Source organism: Typopeltis vanoorti, chromosome 5 (genome assembly GCF_054136105.1).
Source record: "Typopeltis vanoorti isolate ZY-2024b chromosome 5, IOZ_Tvanoo_1.0, whole genome shotgun sequence".
NCBI classification, from domain to species: domain Eukaryota; kingdom Metazoa; phylum Arthropoda; class Arachnida; order Uropygi; family Thelyphonidae; genus Typopeltis; species Typopeltis vanoorti.
The window spans coordinates 11,910,604-11,936,100 of record NC_143553.1 but is presented as its reverse complement, the minus strand read 5'-3'; the positions used below and the strand labels follow the sequence as shown (position 1 = coordinate 11,936,100).

General features: G+C 36.5%; 1 protein-coding gene across 2 annotated transcripts in view; it reads left to right on the top strand.

The window, feature by feature from the left end:
- LOC150106226 (gamma-tubulin complex component 6-like) overlaps positions 1-25,497 on the top strand; it is a 909,633-nt gene that overhangs the window by 446,417 nt on the left and 437,719 nt on the right. The gene's annotated exons all lie outside the window — the stretch shown is intronic.

Genomic DNA, 25,497 nt, shown 5'->3' with positions numbered 1-25,497 from the left:
TCAGTTTTGAGAATATTCACAAATGAGAAATGGATGATAATTTGATGACTGAATGTTCTCTCTCTCTTAGGCACATGATGGATATGGGCTTACTTTTACCAAGTGGATATGATAGCTAGTATAGATGATCTAAGATAGATATCAGTTTTCAAGCCCAAGTTTTAAGCATAGCTAGAGGCTTAATTTTTGATTTAAACCATTGAACATATGCTGAATTGTTATCCTGGACTGCATCATCACATTTTTTAGAGAATCAGGACTTGAATAAAGATCTGGATTTGGCAGTGGAGTGCTATCATTCCACTGAGGATTATTTCAGGGTTAATCAGAATTTTTCCAACGCCCTTCTGGCAAAAGATCAGAAAAGGCATGCAACCAGCAATTTATGGTAGGGCAGGAGGTAACTTGCCTTCGTCCTGTAGCCCCGAATTGGAAGAAAAGACTAATGCCAAGAAGTCTACCTTATCCTTGGAAGAAGTTACCATGGTATCATTGGAATGTGAGAGATGTAGAAACAAGGAAAGAGAGAGAGAGAGAAGTTATGTCCAATAGAATAAATTACGGACCAGAAGGCTTGTCTGCAAGTTGACTAGGAAGGGAATTTGTTCAATTTCATTCTTATGAATTCTACTTTGTAATTGTTAAAAACTTTTTGGACATGTTTTGGGCTGTTGTGTAAGTTGAACTGGAAGTTAATTTTTGATTTAAACCATTGAACATATGCTGAATTGTTATCCTGGACTGCATCATCACATTTTTTAGAGAATCAGGACTTGAATAAAGATCTGGATTTGGCAGTGGAGTGCTGTCATTCCACTGAGGATTATTTCAGTTATTAATTCAGTGAAGACATTTGGATCAGGAGAGCAAGAAAAATAATATAACATTAGAATAGAGGCATAAAAATTGTGGATGTCATCCTTGGTGGCACCATTATATACTGCCATAATTGGCTGAAGGAGAATAATCTGTAGAAAATGGAATGTGAGCAGACATCCAACAGTGTATTTGGAAATAAAGGGAGTTAAGAAAAGGTCCAGATTGTTGGAAGAATGATGATGGTTATTTGGTATTCTAGCTGATAGATTAACTGCTTGAGATAGCTCAAGACTGATGGCAGATGATTCAGCTTCCCTTCTGGCTTGATCTATGAAGTTAGACAACAGGAGCCAGGTTGTGTTACGGACTTTAAAGTCTCTTAGGAAGACAATCAGACTGGCAATTTAGATACATTGCACAAAATCTTTAGGTGAGTTATTAGTTCTAAATATTTAAAATCAATATGAGATCAATATATATATATATGTATATATTATAGGTATTATTCATATCTATATTATTATTTTTATTATTTGTATTCATTTATCGTTTTATCATTTGTATTAATTTATTTTCATATTTCAAAAAATGTTTAGTTCTCCCACTAGTTTTGCTTTGCCAAATTAGAGTTGCGAGAATGAACTCTTTAAAATTATTGCCATCATTTATATCTCTTTTTTTTTTTGGTAAATATGTTGGTATTTTCCCCTTGCATATGGTTCCATCAGTTTAATATTTAATAATTCAGTTGGCATCTGGTCATTACAGAAATGTTCATTCTTATAAAATAAGTAAGGACCATCTATTCTTTTAACTTTGTAATAAATAATCTTGTTATTTTTGAATGTGCGGAATATTTAGAGGAAGGTGTATTTCACTTCTCAAACGGTAAATAAACATTTGCGAGTAAACCTCACTGAAATTAGCTGAGAAACAAATCATTAAAACCCTGCTTTCAAGTTGAATTTATGCACTTCAAGCAACTTTCAAAGCAACAGTTATTATTCGAATGTATGCTAATCACTGTCCTTGTAATTACAAGAGATGATATGTGAATGCAGTTTTTCTCTGCACTGCTTACATAAATTCTTTGATCACAAATGTTAACATGTAAGCAAACCATGTTCACAAATCCCAAATGGATTTTTTCCATGCTTCATTGAGAAATTTATGATGCATAGTATTAATAATTTCTTTTCAGGATATTATATTTATTACAACCCAGTCACAGGATACTGTATATCCTCTGATCAGATTGTAATAATTATCAGTTGGCATCTTGACCCATGTTTCTTTGTCTTTATAATTGTGCAGATTATTACTCTAGCTATTCTTTCTTTAACAGTGGAATCCTTAATACTCCTAAGGTTGCCTAGAAATTGCTAGGTGGTTATGTAATTAGGCAGTGTTTTTCTTTTGACGATATGCAATATCATTTCTTTACAAAATTTATTAATCATTTGATCCCCACACACACATCATATTTTTAGGATAATAAACTCATGCTTACACTTGGATAAAGGATTAAACTAAATTTATTATGCTAGAACCTTTAATGGGAAAAAACATCGAAGTGCAAGAGTATTTAACCTTGTCATAGGATCAGAAGAGTTATTCATAACCAGGGTGGCTGCATTTCCTCTGGTTGGCAAAAGTGAGAATGCAGTCTTGACTTAGGAGATTGTAAAATATGAGAAATATTCTGTCAAGAAAGGATATATATGGTATATGAAACTATATTAATTTTGACAAGCTTAGGAGGATGTTGGAAGGATGTTGCTAAGGCAAGTGATGTGAAGTCATTAGCTTCTATATACGAGTTGCTCCAGTCCTGAAAATACTCCAGGGGCAAACTTTGTTTGCTTACACTTAGATAAAGGAGTAAACCAAGTATATAATTTCTTGGTATCTTTAATTTATTATATAACCAAGTGGAAAAACTTCCAACTATCTACAGAGTAAATTTAAATTATACATTTTTGGTCGTTTTATAATAGAAATACAATTTTATTAATATAGACCAGTATTTTACAATAAAAACATTTATTCAAACCTACCAGTTTCGCCAGCAAACTGTCTGGCTTTTTGAAGGCATTAAGGAGATATGAAAGTTAGTAAATGCAAATTAAAAGGAACATAAAAAACGTTGTAAACCAAACTAGTATCTATGGTTACACGTTTCGCATGACAGAGATGACTTATTGTTCTTATTCATTATCAAGCATACGTGTTTGTTGTAGACTTGTAATGTGATTATATTACAAGAACTACTGGCTAGCTGTAGTTCAGATTGATTGAGAGAGAGGATCAAGTTGATCCTCTCTCTCAATCCTCATCGTTTTCGAGTTGATACTGAATCGTTTCAGACATCCTTTCTTTAATACAGCTTTATAAATCATATAAATTAATTAAAAAGAAAAACTCTGAGAAATAAATATTTTTACTATTGACATTTCCATCCAGACACATTAAATATAAATGAATTCAAAATAAAAATTCTGATCAAGAAAAAATCTACTATTGACATCTCTATCCAGACACAAACATATATGATAGGCAGGGTGCCCACCCAGCAAAAATATTTTGTACCAGCTTATGCAGGAAAAAGGTACTAAATCTGAAAAAAAAAAGTACGACATTTTTATTTGCTTCTGTTTCACTCTATTTAGGACATTTTACGATATCACTACTTTATTATCATAGATGAACTCAATGTAAAACCACTAATTTAACACATGTACGACAAATATGAAAAAAAAAAATTTCACTTTTCATTGTTGTAATGATCTTATAACGCACGTGTTTGAATTGCGAAGAATATATTTTCATTGGTTAATGCCAGTCGAATTCTGTGAGTATGGGATCAGGGGGGAAGAGGAAGTTAGCGAACAGTGAGAGGGGAAGGAAAAAAGAGAAATCATGCTTGTGTTGCTGAATGTGACATATGGGGAGGTGGGAGAAAAGAAAACTATTAAACTCAAATGTCTAACTCTCATGTTGTTGCTATTGTTCCTCTTTCCTCTAGACATCACACAGATGTTTAGACACTGCCGTCAATCTAATTTCTTCAAGGTTAACAACACCATATACCAACAATTAGAAGGCCTAGCAATGAGAAGCCACTATCACCATCTTGTGCAGACCTTTTCATGGAAAAACTTGAAAAAGAAATTCTCTCTGCAATCTCTCCGAGACCATCTACATGGTGGAGATATGTGGATGATATATTCATATGGCAAGACAGCTTAGACAATCTAAAATCGTTTGTGGATAAAATCAACTCAATACATAGCAAGATAAAATTCACTCTGGAAGTAGAAAACAACAACCAACTGCATTTTTTAGATATCTTGATAAAAAAACAACCTAACAGTGTCAAATTATCCATTTACAGAAAGCCCACAGATATTGGAAGATATCTTCACTATACTTCAAACCATCACAAGTCACACAAACTGAGCATTATCCACATGTTGAAACATAGAGCCATAAAGTTTATATCAGAAGAGGAGGATACACAGAATGAACTCTCACTAATAGCCAACACATTATCACAAAATGGATATCTTCAAAACATCATCAAAAAATATCTGTACAATGACAACCCCAGACAAGAAGAATCCCACCGTCAGCACATTTCTACTGTAGTGATACCTTTCATCAAGTCAATTTCTTATCAAATAGCAAGAATACTAAGAGCCCACAACATCAGAGTGGTCTTCAAACCAACATCAGACAAGTTTTAGGATCTCCGAAAGATAAAGTTCCATTCTACAAATATCCAGGAGTATATTACATTCCCTGCTCCTGTGGTCTTGCCTACATCAGACAAACTTCACGAAGTTTAGAAATTAGACAAAAAGAACATGTTGGTGATGTAAACTACAACAGAAGCATCTCTTCTGGCTTAGCACATCATTTCTGCACGTCTAACCACACAGTAGATTGGCAAAACAGCTCCATGCCATATCTCGATGACGACTACAGGCATCGTGTATTTAAGGAAGCCACAACAGTACTAATAACCGGCAGAAACCAAAATCAGGGTGTAATTCTAAACAGTTCATGGAAAAACTTGATCCTCTCTCTCAATCAATCTGAACTACAGCTAGCCAGTAATCACATTACAAGTCTACAACAAACACGCATGTGTGATAATGAATAAGAACAATAAGTCATCTCTGTCACGTGAAACGTGTAACCATAGATACTAGTTTGGTTTACAACGTTTTTTATGTTCCTTTTAATTTGCATTTACTAACTTTCATATCTCTGTAATGCCTTGAAAAAGCCAGACAGTTTGTTGGCGAAACTGGTAGGTTTGGATAAATGTTTTTATTGTAAAATACTGGTCTGTATTAATAAAATTGTATTTCTATCTACAGAGTATTTTAATAATAAGGTGTGCCACCTTTTGGCTACTTGTATATGAAAATATGACTTCTGCATTACTTCAACCTTACTATCACCTCTGGGTCTGGCTCCCACTTATCATACCTCAATAAAGGTCGAAACTGGTCTGGGTAGTGACCCTTCCCATAATGTATAGCATTATACATGTCCACAAAGATATGTGCTTTGCATTATGGGATTCTAAAGCAAGTGATGTGAAGTCATTAGCTTCTTTATACGAGTTGCCCCAGTTCTGAAAATACTTCAGACACAAACTTTGTTTGTTCACACTTGGATAAAGAATTAAACCAAGTATATAATTTATTGGTATCTTTAATTTATATAAAACTTAGGAGGAAGCTTAAATCTCTGCCATGACATAAAACACTGCAAAGGAAGGATGTTAGTAGTGCATGGGAGATAGTTAAGGGTCATTTAGAGGAAGCAATATTAAATTATGTACCTAAGGTAAGGAGGGTTAATCAGTCAGGAGATAGATGGATAAGTAATATCATGAAGCATGAGCTACAAAAGAAGAAAATACTGTGGATGGTATATAAGGAGAAAGGTGACCAGCAAACTGATGAACAGTACAGGTGCCAAGCAAAAAAGGTGATCAGCATGGTAAGGAAGGCAAAATCAGATTACAAGAAGAAACTAGCTAGTTAGGCCAAAGACAATCTCAAAGAGTTACTTTCATTATGTAGCAAGTAAGAGGTAGAACGACTATGGAAGAATAACCTTAATAAGTGCTGATGGTCACAAGGTGACAGAAACAGATAAAATAGTTGTGTTACTGAGTGACTACTTTGCGAGGGTATATCATCCAAGTGAGATTAATGCTGTGACAGAGGTGAATGAATTAGAGGTTAAAGATATTGCAGAATCTTAGTATAATACAGCTGTAGGATATCGGCTTGTGTTTGTGGGTATGTGCAAGAGAACTAGCAATGCCACCAACTAAACTCTTTAAGTCTTGGTTCTAGTAAAGTTCCAAGAGAGTGGAAAGAGAGCAAAATAATTCCTTGACATAAGGGAGGTTCTAAGACTGCAGTAGCTAACTATAGACCAATGAGAATTTCAGGAGTGGTGAAACAAAGTACTGGAAAAATTGATCAAAAAGAGAATTCGAGAATGGATGGATAAGCATGTGATGTTCTATGAAGGGCAACCTGGCTTAGTGAAGGGTTAGTCATGCCTTAGTAATTTTCTAATTTTTTCATAATACAGCGACAGCTGAGTTGGATAAAGGAAATGGCTACACAGTGCCTGCTGGATTTTGCAAAGGCATTTGACAGAATATCACATGGAATTCTGTTATGCAAATTATTGGACGGATATGACACTAGTTGTGTGGATAAGAGGGTGACTGCTGGATAGATATCAAAAAGTGATATATGGAGGAGCAGAATCCAGGTAAAAGCAAGTGACTAGTGGTGTGTTACAAAGTTCAATGCTAGGTCCAATACTGTTTAATTTCTACATAAGCAGTGTAGATTTTGTGAGGTGGTTCACTGTTGGTAATGTAATATGTATGCATTGGCAAATGTGGAAGATGTGTTTTTTGAGAGATTAAACAACAGAAATGGGAGAGGAAGACCTGCAGAAAGTGTGCTATTTTAATGCACTATGAGTTGAATGAAATTTGGGAATGGGAAGTGAAGAATATCAGGCAAAAGGCAGTGATTGATGTAAAACTAAGAATCATAACCAGAAGAGTGAGTGTGAAAATATTAATACAGAGAATGGGATTGTGAATATGGAAATGAACTGAGAAAGCAAAAGCAAGCACACATGTGTAAAGAGAAGTGAACCTTATTGACAGAGCAAAAGCTAGTCTGACTGCAAGAATAGAAGAAACAACACCAAATGAACTTTTATTAAAAAAAGATGTTTATTAACTGGCTTATATTTCACTCAAAATAGCATGTTTTAGTTTACACATGACAATTAGTAAGTGAAACAATTAAGATTGTAACAGACAAAAGATCTAAAGTATTTTGGCACCCTCTAACATTGTAAAAAAAAAAAAGAAGTATTAATGCTGTGTAGGATTAAGTTGATCTTAAGATAACAGTCTCCCAAATTTCTGGCAAATTAATGCATACTTGTTCAGGTTAGGAGAATTCTTGAGGAGGGTAACGTGGTGGTCATGTTGAGTTATGTTAGAAAACGTGTTTTTCAATTAAAGTATAGTGTTACGTCCCTATCTTACGATTTTTGTTTGTTTTTCTTACAAACTGCCTTCGTCTATATTCTCCTAACTTCTACTTTCAAAACATCACTAAAGTTTCTACTAATATCTGAGCTATTGTTCCCCGTAGTATCCCTAGTATTTGTATTTTAACTGTGCCCTTTGGGATATTTAGTTTAGGATATTTTACACATAAACAGAGAAAAAGAACTCAAATATCTGAAAGTGTAACTATTGCAGTCGTGACACTATTTCTTGTTACTCAACATTAATTCCTTAAACTTCCCGTTTCTTAACATTAATTCCCCGCATGATTAGGCTCGAATGTTTCTAAGCGGTGCATTGGATTAGCGATATCAGACAACTTTTTTATCATTAAACAAAAGGTTTATTATTTCTCTAAACATGGTACATATCAAAATACTCAACTAAATTACTTACACACTAAAATTAGCTTAAGACGTTCGCTGCCAACTACGAGTATACTCGTAGTGGGTAAACCTGCTTCACAAGCCAGCTACGAGTATACTCGTAGGACGCTTACCGCCGGGAACGAGATTATTGTAGTGACCTTGAAGAAGTGAAAATGCTTGGCTTGTGGGGCTAGCTTCAAAACTGTGTATTCTCATAGACCGTATATGCTCTTTACAAGCCAACTACGAGTATACTCGTAGGTCGTTTACCTCTGGTAACGAGATTATCGTACTGACCTTGAAGAAGTAAAACTGCTCGGCGTAGGGGAACAGACCATGCCAAAGTTACGTGGCAGCGAACGTGTTAATACAAGTAGTTGGGCTATGATTCGACAAAAGTTACTACGATCATGCCGCCAAAAAATTTCATACAAAAACATGAATTCACTTAACATGGACAAATTAGATTACCACACACTATTAGATTATTCAACTTCAAGTACACTAACAAAATCATTAACTACTCTAGCACATACTTATGACAATTCCGATTCTCTACACATCACACTAGGCATTCAAATTCCTCAGGCTACTTGATTACTCAATTCACACTAATCAAACTCAACATTAACAAAACCATTTCATTAACACACAACTATGTCATTAACTTTCCTTTTACAATATAGTAGGCACTCAAGATTCTTAGGACAATTAATTATTCACAAATTATCAACTCTAGCTAACTTATTTTTAACACTCTCTATCAAATTCTAAAGTCCTATTATCATTTCTTCCTAATTACTTTAATAGTTCCGTATTATGACAATGGTACCTATCACAAACAACTTCTAGTTAACATAAGACAAATTTCACAATACCTTTCTATAGCTTCACTTACGGGCCTTTACCTTCTACTGAACGAACTTGCTTGCATATCTTCTTGCAATTCAGTGCTATATAAACATCTGCGCGGTCGGCTGTACTGTCCGAAACGAGGACATCGACATCTTCACAGTTTCCTATGACTCCATGGTATATTTCGCTTTCTACATAGGAATACCGGAATAGCTTTCCCGCTCACCTTCGATTCCTTGTTGTGGCATGAGGATATAAGCCATATCTCTCCACTCAGGAACACCGTGAAATCCACTAGAAAACCAAACTAAAACCACCGTGACTATCCAAACGTTTCTTCTCCTCTGCCAAAAGGCAGAAAGGCCTAAAGCCTCCTTGACTATCTAAACGTCTTCTCCTAAACCCACAAGAGCCTACTCCTTGAAAAAAGCCACGAGGGGGGGGGGGTTACCAACCATTTTATAGCTGCTTCCCTAACGGCGCTCTTTCTTACTTCCTTTTCCCACCTCCTACTAGTTTTCCGTCTGTCTACCAATTGGGTAGCATTTGGCCGCCATACGTCATTTTGATCGGCATCTCGTAACAAAGTTTCTATCCGGGTATAGGCCCTAAGCGATATTCCGTTATTTCTCTTGTTAGCGTTTATTTCTCTATCTTAACCCCTTTCAAATACCTTTCTCAGAATTCTACTTAATGCTTAATCTGTAGCCTCTCACATAGCGTATTCCATGACTCATTCTTTTCCACTTATGTACTTAACTCTTTCATTCTTAATCGCATTACTATATTAATTCTTAGTTAGCTACTTATTTAATACAAATTCCTTGTTTAGTCATAATACATCTTAATACATTCTTTTCTTTTGTTATCTTAACTAAACAATAGACCTTTACATTTCACTCAATTTATACTGGATGCAAGAATATTTTATTAATTAAATCATTCTTTTTATGCAGGGTTTTTTAATTTATGTTATTTATTTTTCATGTTACACCATGATAACTGAGAATGTTATATTCTCAGGATATCAGGTGTAACAATAGTGTGGCTTTTTGCCTCAAATTGTGCTGCAGTTCTTTGATTGGATATAAGTGTCCTTCAGTGGTGTTATTGTTTCAAACTCTGTCGTATATATTGTGTTTTTGCTGCTGTTTGTTTCACTAATTCAGCGTTTAAAGATGGCATCTCACAAGAGAAGTACATCAGCGGCTCAGAGGACTTTTATATGAAAGTCTGGGTCTGTATTGGATTTTTTGCAATGGATGTGTTACGGAAACTGCTATATGTATGCGCCGAAGAATGTGAAGGATCTGTGGTCTGTTTGGCTAAATGAGAAGAATGAAAACATCAACGTATGTGAGAAGTGTTCGGATAGGCTGGAGTAGTTCGAAATGGAAGCAGACATCGGGACCGTAGCAGAAGAACTTCGACAGGAGTTCGTGAAAATGAAAAGTGACCTTCATCTTCTGCAAGAGGAATTGGAATTGCTCAGTAAGGAGGTTTTGGAAATTAAAACTGAGTTAAATGTGTTGAATAGAGAAATTAGGACCATGGAGATTACTTTAGCTGAAGTAACTAGAACAGGATTAAGTATGGGAGAGTGTTTGATGAAGTAATAAATAGTATGGGAGTGATTGGGAGTCAACAGAATGAATGCACAAGAGGTCTAAAAGAAATTAGATGTCATGAGAGTGAGGGAGTAAGTAAAAGAGCATTGCGTAATTGAAACTGATAAAGTCATGATAAATAGCATAGAAAATGAGGCTGTGAGTGATGCTTGTTTGGACTTGAATGAAGTTATGAGTGGTACAATATATGGTGATTCTGTGATTAAGGGTATGGAGAGCAGAATGCTGGAGGAGTGCTTGGATGGTGGAACAGTAGAGAGAGAGTGGTTTTAGCAATAAAAAGAGGGCATGATGCAGAAAAGATGATAGCTATAGTGGGTACAAATGACTTGAGCAGTAGCATAAACGGGTAGAAAAATATTTAAGAACATTGTTAGATATCGTGAAGAAGAAAAGTGTCAAAGGGAGGATTGTGTGTGTGTGTGTGTGTGCTGCCTCGTTTTGACAATTATGAGTTAAGTAGACAAGCGATGATAATGAATGATATGATTGCAAGAATGTGCAAAAAAGAGGTCTGGAATTTGTTGATCTGGAGTGTGTTTGAACGCAAAAAGACAGCTGTATACAAGAGATGGGTTGCATCTGAACATGGAAGGTCATAAGCTATTGAAGAAGTTACTGTTTTCTGAACAAGTAATTGGGCAGGGAAACTAAAATTGAAAAGGTTGGGTGTAAGAGGGAGAAACTTAAGCAGTGATTGTATATTTGTTAATCCTTATTCATGGAATAAATTGCAGAATAGAGTGGATAAAAATCGGCATGGGACTACTGAAATTAGTGACATGTATATCAGTTCGAAAGCTGGTACAGGAACTAAAGGGAATCTGCAATTTTTGTATACTAATGCAAGAAGCATTCGAAATAAGAGGGAAGAAATTTTGGCATTAGTCAGTGCAATCTCACCAAAAGTTGTAGGCATTAGTGAAACTTGGCTGTCAGCAGAGGTGGTTACTGGAATTGAGTGTGATGGGTACAGTATTTTTCAGGGAGAATAGAGAAGATAGAATGGGGGGGAGAGTACTGTTGATGAGTTGCAGCCAAATAAAGTAGTATATCAAGATGGTAGACATGTGAATGATAGTTCATTTGAGGGGGTCTGGTGTGAAATAGTGACCAACGCAACCAAATATACAATTGGTTGCTGCTATAGGCCAGGGGGTACGGGGGTTGATGTTGAATTCATGCATCAGCAAATTAGTGCAATGAGTGCAGGGTTAGTGATTATTATTGGGGATTTTAATTATGGTGATATCAATTGGAAGGAGGAAATATCACATGGCAAACAGGAAATGGAATTCATACATCTACGAGATAATTACTTGAAACAGTGCATAACTGAAGCGACACGTGATGTGCGAGTGTTGGACCTGGTCATTGGTTCAGAGGATATATGCATAAGTCCTCGTTACCTCCAATTGGTGAGAGTCATCATGTGGTATTGACTTGGGAGGTTGCAAAATTTGTGGATTTCTCTCTTTAGAAGGAGTATATACGGAACTATTAGGCAATTATAACAAGCTTTGGAGTGAGCTTACAGCTGTCCCATGGCAGAACATATTGCAGGGGGAAAGATGTTAGCAGTGCATGGGATAAAATCAGCAGGTATCTGAGGAAGGCAATATCAGAATGTGTCCCCATGGTCAGAAAGATAACCAAGGTAGGCTTTTGATGGATGAGTAGTATCAAGCTTGATCTGCAAAAAAAAAATGTTATGGAGAATTTACAAGGAGAAAGGTGATCAGTACACCCATGAGCAGTACAAGGCTCAAGCTAGGAAGGTTACCAGCATAGTAAGAAAAGCTAAATCAGATTATGAGAAGACCTTAGCGAAAGAGATCAAGGATAATTCCAAAGAGTTCTTCCGCTATGTGGCAAGTAAAAGGAAGAATGACTTCGGAAGGATGACTTTAGTTGTTGCTGATGGTATTGAGGTAACAAATTCAGGTGTAGTGACTAATAGTAGAGTTACTGAGTGATCACTTTTCAAAAGTCTATCATCCAAGTGAGGATATCTCTGTACCTGTAACAATAACTAATGTGAGAATTGAAGTTGAGAAATCAGAGGTACTTAGTATATTGCAAAATTTACAAGCAAACACTGCTGTAGGTTTAAATGGAATATCAGTTCGGGTGTTGCTTGAATGTACAAAGGAATTGTCAATGCCTCTTACTTGGTTATTTAACTTAACTTTGAACTCTGGTATAGTCCCTAGGGAGTGGAAGGAAGGCAAAATAGTTAGTTTGCATAAAGGTGGCTCTAAAACTGTAGTAGTTAATTACAGACCAATCACCATCTCGGGCGTGGTGGTTAAAAGTATTGGAAAAGTTGGTTAATGACAAAATTCAAGAATGGGTGGATCAGGATATGATACTCTATAGGGGCCAACATAGTTTTGTTAAAGGTCAATCCTTCTTTAGCAATTTATTAAGTTTTTATAATAGAATGACATCTGAGTTGGACAAAGGAAATGGCTACACAGTTGGTACTTCTGGAATTTGCTAAGGCTTTTGACAGGATACCCCCATGGAATACTCTTGCTCAAATTAGAGCAGATGGGGATGGATACTAAACTGGTGATATGGATAAGAGAATGGCTCATGGAGAGATACCAGAAAGTAGTATATGGAGGAGCGAAGTCCAGGATGAGGCAGGTGACCAGTGGTGTGCCTCAGGGCTCTGTGCTTGGGCTGTTATTGTTTAATTTGTACATAAATGATATAGGAAATGGCTTAAAGGGAGATATTCAGTTGTTTGCTGATGATGCAAAGTTGGGTAGCACAATAAAAAATTAAGCCGATGTTGAGAGTTTACAGGATGATTTAAATAAGCTAGCAAAACAAGCAAAAGGTAATGGATGTCAGTTGAATGTGGGAAAATGTAAAGTTATGCATTTTGGGATTAGAAGATTACTACATTGATGGAAGTACTCCAAGAGATGATGAGTCTAGGGACTTAAGATTGTTGGTGGATAGGGAGATGAAGTTCAGGAGACACATTGCTAAGGTGTCCAAGATTGCACATAGGATTACTTGGTTATTGAGGAACACACTAACGTCCAGAGATAAAGAGGTTATTATTCCCTTTTATAAGGCATTGATACTTCCACATTTGGATTACTGTGCTCAGGTCTGGTCACCTGGATTCCTTGGAGATGAGGAGGCTGTGGAGAGGGTTCAGAGAAGAGTGACCAAGTTGGTGAGTGATGTAAAAAATGCTCCCTACATTGATAGATTGAGAGTTTGTGGATTGCAGAGGTTGGTTGATAGGCGGAGAAGAGGGGATATGATAGAAACATTTAAATTACTAAAAGAGTTTTATAAGATTGATGCAGGGGAAATGTTTCAGCTGTGTAATAGTGATGAAAGAACAAGAGGTCATCCCTGGAAATTAAGGAAAAGTGTGGTTAACAAGGGTGTGAGAACGAGGTTTTTCACCTGGAGGGTGGTGAATGAGTGGAATGCATTGCCTGACTCAGTTGTGAGTTCTTCATCTGTAAATGAATTCAAGAAGAGATATGATAGATATTGTTTTGGTAGTTTGGGTCTCCCACAATGAGTCTACTGACTCCATGGAGATACCCGTAATAATAATAATAGTAATCACTTCTAAATAGGACATTGGTTTTCTTCCATCTTATCCTGCATGAAGGGTTGTCCAACCATGGTCTGCCAGTCCTGACTTTTCATAGTAATGGTATCAAATGTATTTTTTATGTTCTCCAATGTGGGTGTTAATTTATCTTCCTGTCAACCATAGTAGGCCAAGTCACAGTCACAAGGAACTTCATACATTCCAGGATATACTAGAGGATGGAGTTCATTCATAGGAGAGCATGAACACTAAATGAACTATTTTATAAAATAGTTCATTTGGTGTTGTTAATACTGTTAAAATAAGTTATGAATAGTGTTCAACACCTCATCTTCTCTAGTAGATAGAATGAAAGAAAATCTGGCTGATGGAATGATTGCTGGAATGCAAGAATTTCAGAATGATATGATGAGAAATGAGATGAGACCTAGACAAAATGAAATTAGACATCTAGTGGATACTAATGGAAGAGTGCAAAAGTATAAAATGAAAGATAATGAAGCAAAAGAAGTAGTATATGACCCAAGGTCTAGTGGATGAGAGGATGCACAGGTTTTTTTTTCCAGGAATGAGGACGAACAGGATGATTTGATGCTAGATATGTGAAGTAAGTGTGTGAGGGAGTTAGTGGTTATGGTTGGAATGAATGATTTAGTTGGGCATAGGGAGAATGTGAGGATGGATATAGGAGATTATTGATAAAAGTGAAAGACAAAGACAACAGCATCATAGGAAGAGTAGTTTCTGTTTCCTCGTTATGACAATGATGAGTTGTGGTGGAGAACCACTATCTTAAATCAAATGTTAGCAGAATTATCTGAAGAAAAAGAGTGCAGTTTTGTGAATGTATGGGATGAGTTTGAGGGACGAATGGAACTGTATAAAAGTGATGAATTGCATCTGAATTTTTTTGGAGTGAGCCATCTGGAAAGGCTACTGCTGGAAGAAAGTGTAATGATGTGAATGAACAACAGAATGGACTGCATGAGAGCAATGTGAATGTAGATGAGAATGTGAGAACAGGAATCAAGTTGAACAGAGATGTTGGGTGGGTCAGGGAGATATGGTGTAAGGAGAATAGATTCTGAAAGCATTGATGAATGTGGATGATCAGCATATGAATGAAATGACCTGCAGTTGCGTCTGGGAGAATATATGGGACAAAGGGAAAGGATGAACAAACAGGAGCAAGTGTGGAGAAATCATAGGTAAGGAGTGTCCTTGTTTGGGATTATTGCTTATAAACCAAGAAATTAACTGTTATGCTTATTTATGAATGCCAGGAGTATCAGAAATAAAGAAGATAAAATTATTGTATAGGTTGGGTTTATTTCCCCAAAAACAGTTGGAATAAGTGAAACCTAGATGGATAATTTTTTTTTTAAATAACGAAACCTGTGGTGCGTTCATAATTAGAAGAAACACACGTATAATATTTACACACGAAATATTTACAATTAAATAATTTTCACTGTGGTTTATACGTGTGTTTCTTCTAATTAGATGGATAAGAATGATATCTTTACAGCAATACAAATGGAAAGGTATGATTTTTTTTTTTTCATGAGGATAGGAATGGCAAGAAGTGAAAAGGGGGTGCTCCTGATGATAGTGGAGAAATAATGCCCACACACAAGGATGAGATACAAGGGGGGAAAAGGTGGAGAGAAAAAATGTATAGACAACTTGAATTGGCTTTGTGAGCAAGTGAAGAGCAATATCATTATGGGCAATTTCCATTACGGTAGTATTGATCGGTTTAAGAGATAGCATCAGGGAGTAATGGCATTGAATTTCTCAGAGTTCTTAAGGGACAACAACTTAGACAATATGTAACAGAGGGCACAATTAGGGTTAGGAGTCTTAGATCTGTAAATTAAAGATGCCAAGAAATTATATTCTTGGTTTCATCCTTTATCCAAGTGTAAGCAAACAAAGTTTGGCCTGAAGTATTTTCAGGACTGGGGCAACTCGTATAAGGAAGTACACGAAGTCACTTCACAACTGGGCTACTTGTATATAGAGGCTAATGACTTCACATCAGTTGCCTTAGTATCCCGTAAAGCAACGACATATCCCTACGGACATTTGCAGTGCTATGCATTATGGGAAGGACCACTGCCCAGAATGGTTTCGATTTTTATTGAGGCCTCATCGGTGAGAGCCAGACCCAGAAATATGTATATGGAAATATAAAATATAACTTCTGCATTACTTCAACCTTGGTATTGCTTCTGGGTCTGGTGCCCACTGATGAAATCTCAATGAAGGTCGAAACCAGTCTGGGTAGTGGTCGTTCTCATAATGCATAGCATCATACGTGTCGATAATGTATGTGCATTGCATTATGGGATATTAAAGCAATTTGATGTGAATTCATTAGCGTCTGTATACAAGTAGCCCAGTCACGAAGTGACTTTATTTGGAAACTTTGTTTGCTTGCATTTGGATAAAGGACGAAACATAATTTCTTGACATCTTTAATTTAAAGTATAACCAAGTTGAAGAACTTTCAACACTCTTAAATCTGGTTATATCATCAAAGGATGTGATTGTGAATGTAGCATCTAATCTTCTCCCAGTTGGTGAGAGTGACAATGATGGCTTCACTTGGGTTGTATCCAGTCATGGTATAACTTTTGTGACGAAGGGATGTGTAAAGAACTAAAAAGCAAGTGATTATGAAAAGCTTAGGGAACATCTGCGAGCTATAGTATGGAAAGAGCAGTTGAGTGAAAAGGGGGGAGAGAGAGAGATACTGCTTGGGCATTAATCAAGAGCTATTTAACAGCAGCAATGTCTGAGTGCATTCCAAAGGTGAAAAGGCTAAATAAGGTAGGACTGTTATTATTATTATTATTATTATTATTATTATTATTCAGGCCTCCATGGAGTCAAAAGACTCATTGAGGGAGGTCCCTCCTAGGAAACACAGTCTATCATACCACTCCTTGCATTGACCATTCTCGCTCTCTCACCACTCTATCAGGCAATGCATTGCATGGTTCAACCACCCTCCATGCAAAGAAACCACTCCTCACCCTCTTTCTCAAAGTTTCCTTTCATAATTTCCAGGGATGGCCCCTTGTCATGACTCCTTCCAGCTGTTCAACCAAGCAAAAGAACTCCCAGTGTCAACCCTGTAATCACCTCTCAACATTTTAAAAGTCTCAGTTATATAACCTCTCCTTCTATCCACCAAACTCTGCAGTCCACACTCCCTCAGCCAATCTTCATAACTAACATTGTACAGTCCTGAAACCATCTAATTTATCCCCTTCAAATCATGGGGTCCAGATCTGAGAACAGTAGTCTAAGTGTGGTCTGATCAGAGTCTTATTCATTGGAATGATAACCATTTTATCTCTGCAGGTCAGTGTCCTTCTCATTTTTGCAGCAATCCTCTGTGTTACCTTCACTACCTTTGCAACATATCCCCTAAATTTCAGGTTTCTATCAGTCATCAACCCCAGATCTCTTGTCTCCCCTACTTCCTCCACTTTTCGGAAGAAGAAGAAGGCACTTTGTTGACAGAATAATGTGAACTTTGGTAATAAAATAAGCGAGTAGAAGAAAGAATGGCAGATCAGTAACTGATGCGGAGTATATAGTTGAAGCATTCAGCGAGCAGTTTATCAGGGTATTTCATCCTCATGAAGGTTATAAGAGAAATTGGAGTGTAGAGGGTTTGTTGGAGGAGGGGATTAATGATACAAGGAATGAAGGAAACTTGATGATAATGAGGCAGCAAGACTTGACAATATATCACCACGTGTCTTGAAGGAATGTTCTATGGAATTAACAGCACCTTTGTCACACCTATTTAACATTGATCTTTCAAATGGAGTGGAAGATGGAGAAAATTCTTTCCCTTCACAAGTGGGAAGTGGAGAGATTATAGGACTGCAACTACAAATTATAAGCCAATTTGTGTCTGGAATCGTTGTTAAGGTGTGTTAGAAAGATTGTTAGAACTAGGATTCAGAAATGAGTTGATAATAGCAGTATTCTTTATGGTCAGCATGGGTTTGTTAGGGGGGGGGTTCATTCTTTAGCAATCTGCAGATATGCAAAGTATACAATTAGTGGCAAAATCTTGAAGGAGGTGGAAGAATTATCTATGAGCTTTCACCCACAGTGGCTAATAATGATGTGAATTTAGGTAGTATATAGATGTATGTAGTATTCTAATGAAAGACTAACCTCCCAAGATTAACATTCCACCTAAAGAAATATCAGTAGTAGAATAAACTTAAAACTATAGCAATAAACATATTATTGTAACAAAGCAGAAAAAGGAAATGTAACTGTAATTATAAACTAATTAGATTACTTCAAAAAAAAAAATAATCATCTTAAAGACTCATCGACTGTTCAGATTATAGATTAGGATTCTACAAAATCCCAAAAGGAAAAAAGTGTATAAATTATTTAAAAACAGTTGCAGCTTGGCCCAAAGAAATTACCAAACAGCTTAAACCTTCCAACAGTTGACATCCTAAAATAAACTTCATCATAGAAAAAGAAAGTAACAATTGTATCTCCTTTCTAGATACACTAGTGACACGACTTCATAATAGCTCATCCTTTTCCATTTACAGTAAAACCCACTCATAAAGAAGGTATTTACATAAAAAGTCACACCACCACCCTTGTCATCAGTAATGGCATCCTCAAAATATACTCACTAAGCCAGTGATATTTGTTCTAATAACACAGCCCTTGATGAGTTCGCAGGCCTTTTTAGCCAATGACAGCCCATATAGATAAAATACTGCATGCATCTCCCATCCCTCCTACACACAGGATCACAGCGAAACCATTGCCATCACATATGTTAAGAATACATCGAAAAAAAAATAGCAAAGTGTTCTTCAAATATGATTTCCACGTCACTTTCAAACATTTCATTCAGAAAGCTACTGTCATACATTCTCTTAAAATTGAACTGCATCCTCTTGAACTTTCCAGAATGTATAAAGTTCCCTGCACCTAATTTTGGATAGACTGGTATATCAGTTAACATCTCCCTTGAAGAACATGAGAATTACATCAGTAATCATCTGTCCAGCAAATCTAGATTGGCAAACCGTGCTCTGGATACTGATTGAGGAAAATGTCTGTATTACATATCAGAGTTATAAAAATCATTATAACTCTGAGAGACTATTTTAGAATCAGCATCAACCACGAAGCACTAGCTCAACAAAACTTCTCTAAATTAGCCTAATGGTTATCCATCCCATAGAAGGCACCGTATAAGGACTTTAGCTCTGTTTTTGGTTAAAATTTGAATTGATTTCCACAATTACTTAGTTCAGTGCTTTGTGCTCTGATAATGCTGGTAGAAACCCAGTGAAATATTTGTAAGTTTATTAAATGTATTTTTTTTCTCTCTCTTGATGTTGTTTATACCATTAAGCATTATTAATAATCAACAACACCTAACTCTTTCCATATGTAGAAACTGCTATCCTTTTCTTCTCCCCCCCCCCTTCCTCCATCAGTTTAATAATCCCATGAATTTTTAGCACACTTATTTGATATAATTTGGTATACTTCCGATCCATCATCAATTTGGTGAGGATTGAATCAGTCTCTCAAGATTTTATTGAACAGAGTCCAACTCAATATCTAGAAGTACAAACTTAATATTAGAAGAATTGTTGAAGATAGGAACTATATTTGCGAAAAGAATATTAACCAAAAGGAAATCTAACTTGTACAAGAAAAGTGCCACACGAATATGATTGGCATTACTGACCCAAAGACGACACAAACAGGTTAGAACCCACTGAATAAGTATAGAATGGCTTATTTTGGCAACACTGCTCAAGAAAAGTAAACAGGATGCACAATTCCTATCAGTAAAAAGGAACACAAACAACACATTAAATATAATAACTATGGTCAAGCTGGTATTTCTGATCATGCCTTTGAACACCTTACATAGAATTGACTGGAAAAGCACCTGTTTACATCACACCGAAACATGGTATGAACGTAAATTTAAGGAGCCTGTGAGATTCTTATCAATGACCCTAATCTTAACAATAATGATGGTCTAATAATCCCAAGCATATGGAAAGCACATATTCTATCCCCACTTAACCTTTCTCCCTAAGAGTTAATTATAAATAAGACCATAAGTAATCCAGGATCCTTAAATCTAAGATAACAATTATCATGTTAAATTAGGACATCACGTTTACTGTAACAAAACTATCTATATGAAAGAATGTTTCTCTGATGTTGTCTTAAATAGAATATAGCTTTAATGTAGTTAAAATTTATTTTATTTCATTTATTTATTGTTTTTTTAAAAAATTTATATTTTTATTTTCACTAGAGGTCAGGCCAGTAGAATAACCGTTGATCAAATCATTGTCTCTTCAGCATATTATGTGAAATGTAATGTAGCTTGTTTCTGTATATATATATATGTGTGTGTGTGTACTCCAGATGATGATCTTCATACTGAAGGTCAAAACATCAGGAAATTAAAATAATTATTTATAACATGGTTATAGAGTCCATAATTTGTGTAAAATGAATGCTGATCACTGTGTAACACTAAAGGAAAGGAAATATTTGAGTCATTGGAGCAAGCAGCGTGCATAAAGAAAAGGAAAAAGTGGCCCTTGTTATATATCTAAACAGCAGAGTAGGTAATGAATCCCACCTGCCATATAGAAAAGTTTTGAAAAAAAAATTTTGGAGAAAAGAGCAAGGCTAATAATACTGGTAAGTACCTGCTGGATTTCTGCTCAGAATATGGATTACTTATTGAACATTATGTTCCAACATAGGGATGTGCACAAGTTCACATGGAGAGAACACACAAGAAATAAGAAAAGCTTCCTTGATTATGTTATTATTATATATCTTCAGGATAGCAGACTATATAGAGGATTTGCAATTGGGAGTGATCATCACTTAGTTTTAAGTGGAATAAAAATGAATTTCACATTGAAAAGAACCATTATTATTATTATTAGTAGTAGTAGTAGTATTATGTGACACCTCCAGGGAGTCCAAGGACTCTTCAAGGGAGAGTGTGCCAACAGCATCGAACGATTAAACCCCTTTAAACTACTAACCGTGCTCAAACTTGCTTAACTTTTTTCATGAGCCATTAGTAGCAGAGGCTCTACCAGTCGACCAACCTTTGCTGGCATATGTAAGAAAGTTGTAAAAGGAAGTCAAGTTAAGCAGGTTTTATAGTAAAGTGTAGACATAAGTATATAAATATTATTGAAGCAAAAATGAAACAATTCAAAAACAAGAAACTAAACCTCGGAGTTTCAGTGTGGAAACTCAGATGAAAACATTGATTGATTCAGCTAGGGAAGCATCTGGTAAAGTTGTCTGCAAGGATAGAAAAATAAGAATGCCATAGTAGATATGAGAAATTAAAGAAGCAGTCTTGTAAAAGAACAAAGCATACTGAAAGTTCCTAGCAAATAAGTCATTAGATTCCCTAGAAGAATGGAAAGAAACATCTGAGGCATCTAAACTATATTAAAATTAACAACAAAATTCATGGGAATACTTCAGCAAGAAAACATGAAATATATATAATATATCTCAGATATATAATAGGAAGATGCCAAACTGTTTTGGAGGCTATTGAAAAAGTTTAGAAATGGACAAAAGATGCTATGAATGAAAAAAAAATGATAAAAGTAATATGAAAATTGAAGATAAGGATATGTTAGATGTCTGGAGTAGATACTTTCAAAGGGTGTTAAATAAAACAAGCAGTGACAGAACAGTAGTAGAAAATATTCAAGAGGAATGCAGATAGGAGTACATATCAGTAAGTAGAAAAAGCTATCAGAAGCCTGAAATGTAAAAAGGCATGAAGTAGATATATGTTTGAATGAGTGAAAGTGCTTGTTTCGAAACCATAGTGCCATGATTTTTTAAAAGTAATAGATCTACAGATTTAAATTTTAATATGAATAAGAGACAAGAGACTTTGTTTAATTTTGGTGTTAAGAAATCTCTTAGACAAGGTGTTTGTGATGCAACAGATAGTGATTCATCCACCTCCAGCCTACAAAGCGATCTCCAAGATCTACAAAAGGAGAGGGAAAACTACTAGCACACAGGAGAAAAAGTCTGCATTCACTCGTAAGTACCTATAATAATAATATAAATTTTTGGTGATCGGAATGGGATATGTCAATGAAAATCAGTACAAATTAATTTAATGATGTTGGCCTGAGGAAACGACACTATGCTTCAAAATTTCATTAGTCCAGTGATTGATAACTTATTTAAATGTAATTTTATATTTGCCAACATGTCACACCATATACATAACTTACATAACTGTACTAATACTCCTTATGATTATTCCATAAGTAATTATTAATACATGACACAATAACCAAGGTGTTCCGTGAAAATTTCAGAAGTTGGGAAGTATTCCGCCGTAGGAAGAATCTGGGAAACGCTGTTTTAAAGAAATAATAACTGCATCAATCCGCTTAAATCTTAGTCTTCCTCATTCCTTTACCTATGACCTGGTTTCAAAGTATGTTTCACTAACTTCTCCCTCTCTAATTTCTTTAAGCAACCATGCCATCCTTGATGAACTAAAATGAATGTGGGTGTTAGCCTTTACAGGATCAACAATGCAGTGATCTTTCTGACTTATTTAAAGGGGAGTTATGGGAATGTATACTTTGAAGAGAGCTGGTCAAATATAACAGGTATCCTGAAATATTATTATTATTATTATTTGTGACACCCCCAAGGAGTCCGAAGATTCATCGCAAGAGGACACCAACTATACAACTATCTCCACCACTACTACCAATCAACGCCATCTACCACCCACCACCACAACTAGTATTTTTTTGTCTGTAAATTGCGTGTGTTCTGAACAGCCGATTTTTCTGTATGCAGGATGAAAAACCCGAGTTTCCGGGAGAAAAAACCCTGTTGCCTCCGTATGAGATTGGCTAACTCACCTTCAATTGAAAAAGTCCGCATAAAGATTCCTCCCGTCAAGACGAGAATTGAACTTAGGCCTATTCCAATCGAAGGGCGCAATGTACTGTCATTCTTCCAATTGCACTACGGAGGCATGATAACTATATCATCTTGAATTGGTAGATTTGCGAAATAAGACAAAACCAGAAAATAACCCTTGTTGGCAAAGGCACTTGAAGAGTGGTGATGGTGGTAATCTTTATGAACATATTAGCATATATATTATGGTCGCATTGATTGGAGTGAGGAGAGGACACACGGGAGGAAGGAACTGGATTTTATGCGGTTATTAAGGGATAACTATCTGCGACAGCATGTAATGGAAAATACTAGGGGTCAGAGAGTGCTTGACCTAGTAATTACATCTGAGGATTTGGCTGTAACAAATATGACCACATTGCCACCAATCGGTGAGAGTGATCATAGGGTCTTAACTTGGGAGGTGGCTAAAGGTGTAGAATTTTCAATTAAGACAGGGTACATGTGGAATTATCGGGCTGGAAAGTATGACATGCTTAGGAGTTTGATTGGTTCAGTGCCATGGCATGTACAACTGCAAGGACTAGAAGTTGATGGTGCATGGGAGGTAGTTAAGAAGTGCTTGCATGAAGCAATGGCTGACTGTATACCTAGAGTCCGAATAATAAATCAAGTAGGGGTTAAATGGATGAATAACACCATTAAGCTTGACACCATTAAGTTGCAAAAAAAGAAACAACTATGGAGGGAATTTAAGGAGAAGGGTGACTGGCAGGCACATGAACGGTATAAAGCGCAGGCCAGAAGGGTGACGAGTGTGGTAAGAAAAGCAAAAAAGGATTACGAAAGAACATTGGCCATGCAGGCTAAAGAGAATCCTAAACAGTTTTTTAGATATGTAGCAAGTAAAAGGAAAAATGTACATGGCAGATTGATTTTAAAGAATGCTGATGGTAGGGAGGTAACTGAATCAGTTGAGATAGTTGAGTTACTGAGTGAGCACTTTGCAAAAGTATATCATCCAGGTGGTGACATTGCAGAAACGAATAAACCAGTAGATTATACGGGAATTGTGGTTAATGAAGTGGAGGTGAGTAGTCTATTGCATAACCTCAATGTCAATACATCTGTGGGATTGGATGGTATACCAGCTCGTGTTGTACGAGAAGCAGCTAAAGAATTGTCAATACCCTTGACCATTTTGTTTAATTTGAGTCTCGGGTCTGGGTTAGTCTCGAGCGGGTGGAAAGAGGGGAAAATAGTTCCACTGCATAAAGGTGGTTCCAAGACTGCTGTTGTAAATTACCGACCGATTAGCATATCAGGAATCATTATCAAGGTCTTAGAGAAATTAGTCAAGAAAAGAATACAGGATTGGATAGATGAAAATGGGATATTGTATGAGGGACAACATGGTTTTGTGAAGGGTAGATCATGCCTCAGTAACTTGCTCACGTTTTATAACACAGTGACGGCTGAACTGGATAGGGGTAATGGGTTTACAGTGATACTACTGGACCTTGCCAAGGCCTTTGATAGGATACCACATGGAACCCTAATCAGTAAACTGGAGCAGATGGGTATAGATATAGAGTTGGTGAGATGGATAAGAGGGTGGTTGAAGGAGAGATATCAAAGAGTGGTTTATTCAGGAGTGGAGTCTAAAAGACGTCTTGTGACTAGTGGAGTGCCACAGGGCTCTGTTCTTGGACGACTGCTTTTCAATTTGTTCATCAATGATATTGGAAAGAATCTGAGAGGAAGTGTTCACTTGTTTGCTGATGATGCAAAGTTGGGTAGAGCAATTGTGAGTGCACAAGATGTCAAAATTTTACAGGATGATTTGGATAGTTTGGAGGACTGGGCTAGGAAAAATGGATGTGAATTTAATGTGCCAAAGTGTAAGGTTATGCACTTTGGGGTGAAAAGAATAGCAGCAGTATATCGCATTGGTGGAATCATACTCCAGGAGATTGATGAGGCCAGGGATTTGGGAGTGTTGGTGGATAGGGAGTTAAAGTTTAGGGGGCACATTGCAAAAGTAATTAAAACAGCTCACCAAATCACTTGGGTTCTGAAAAATACTTTAACATGCAGAGACGAACAAGTTGTTGTTCCTCTGTATCGAGCCTTGATAAGACCCCATCTGGACTTCTGTGCCCAGCTATGGGCACCAGGGTTTCTTCGTGATGGGGAGGAAGTGGAGAGGGTCCAGAGACGAGTGACCAAGATGATAGCAGGTCTGTGGAATGAACCTTATGAGAATAGGTTGAAGATTTGTGGGTTGCAGAAATTGGACGATAGGTGAAGGAGGGGTGATATGATTGAGACATTCAAATTACTGAAGGGTTTTTATAAGATTGATCCAGAAGATATTTTTGAAAATATGACTGGTGGTGGGAGGACTAGGGGCCATGCATGGAAGCTGGGCAAGAGCATGGTTGACAAGGGTGTTAGAGCTAGGTTCTTTACTTGGAGAGTGGTAAATGAGTGGAATAAGCTTCCAGAGTCTGTTGTGGGTGCTACGACTGTGAATGAGTTCAAGGCAAGGTATGATAGATACTGTGTGAATGTTGAATAGTTGTTCTTGACATGATGTTAGGGCCTCCCTCGATGAGTCTG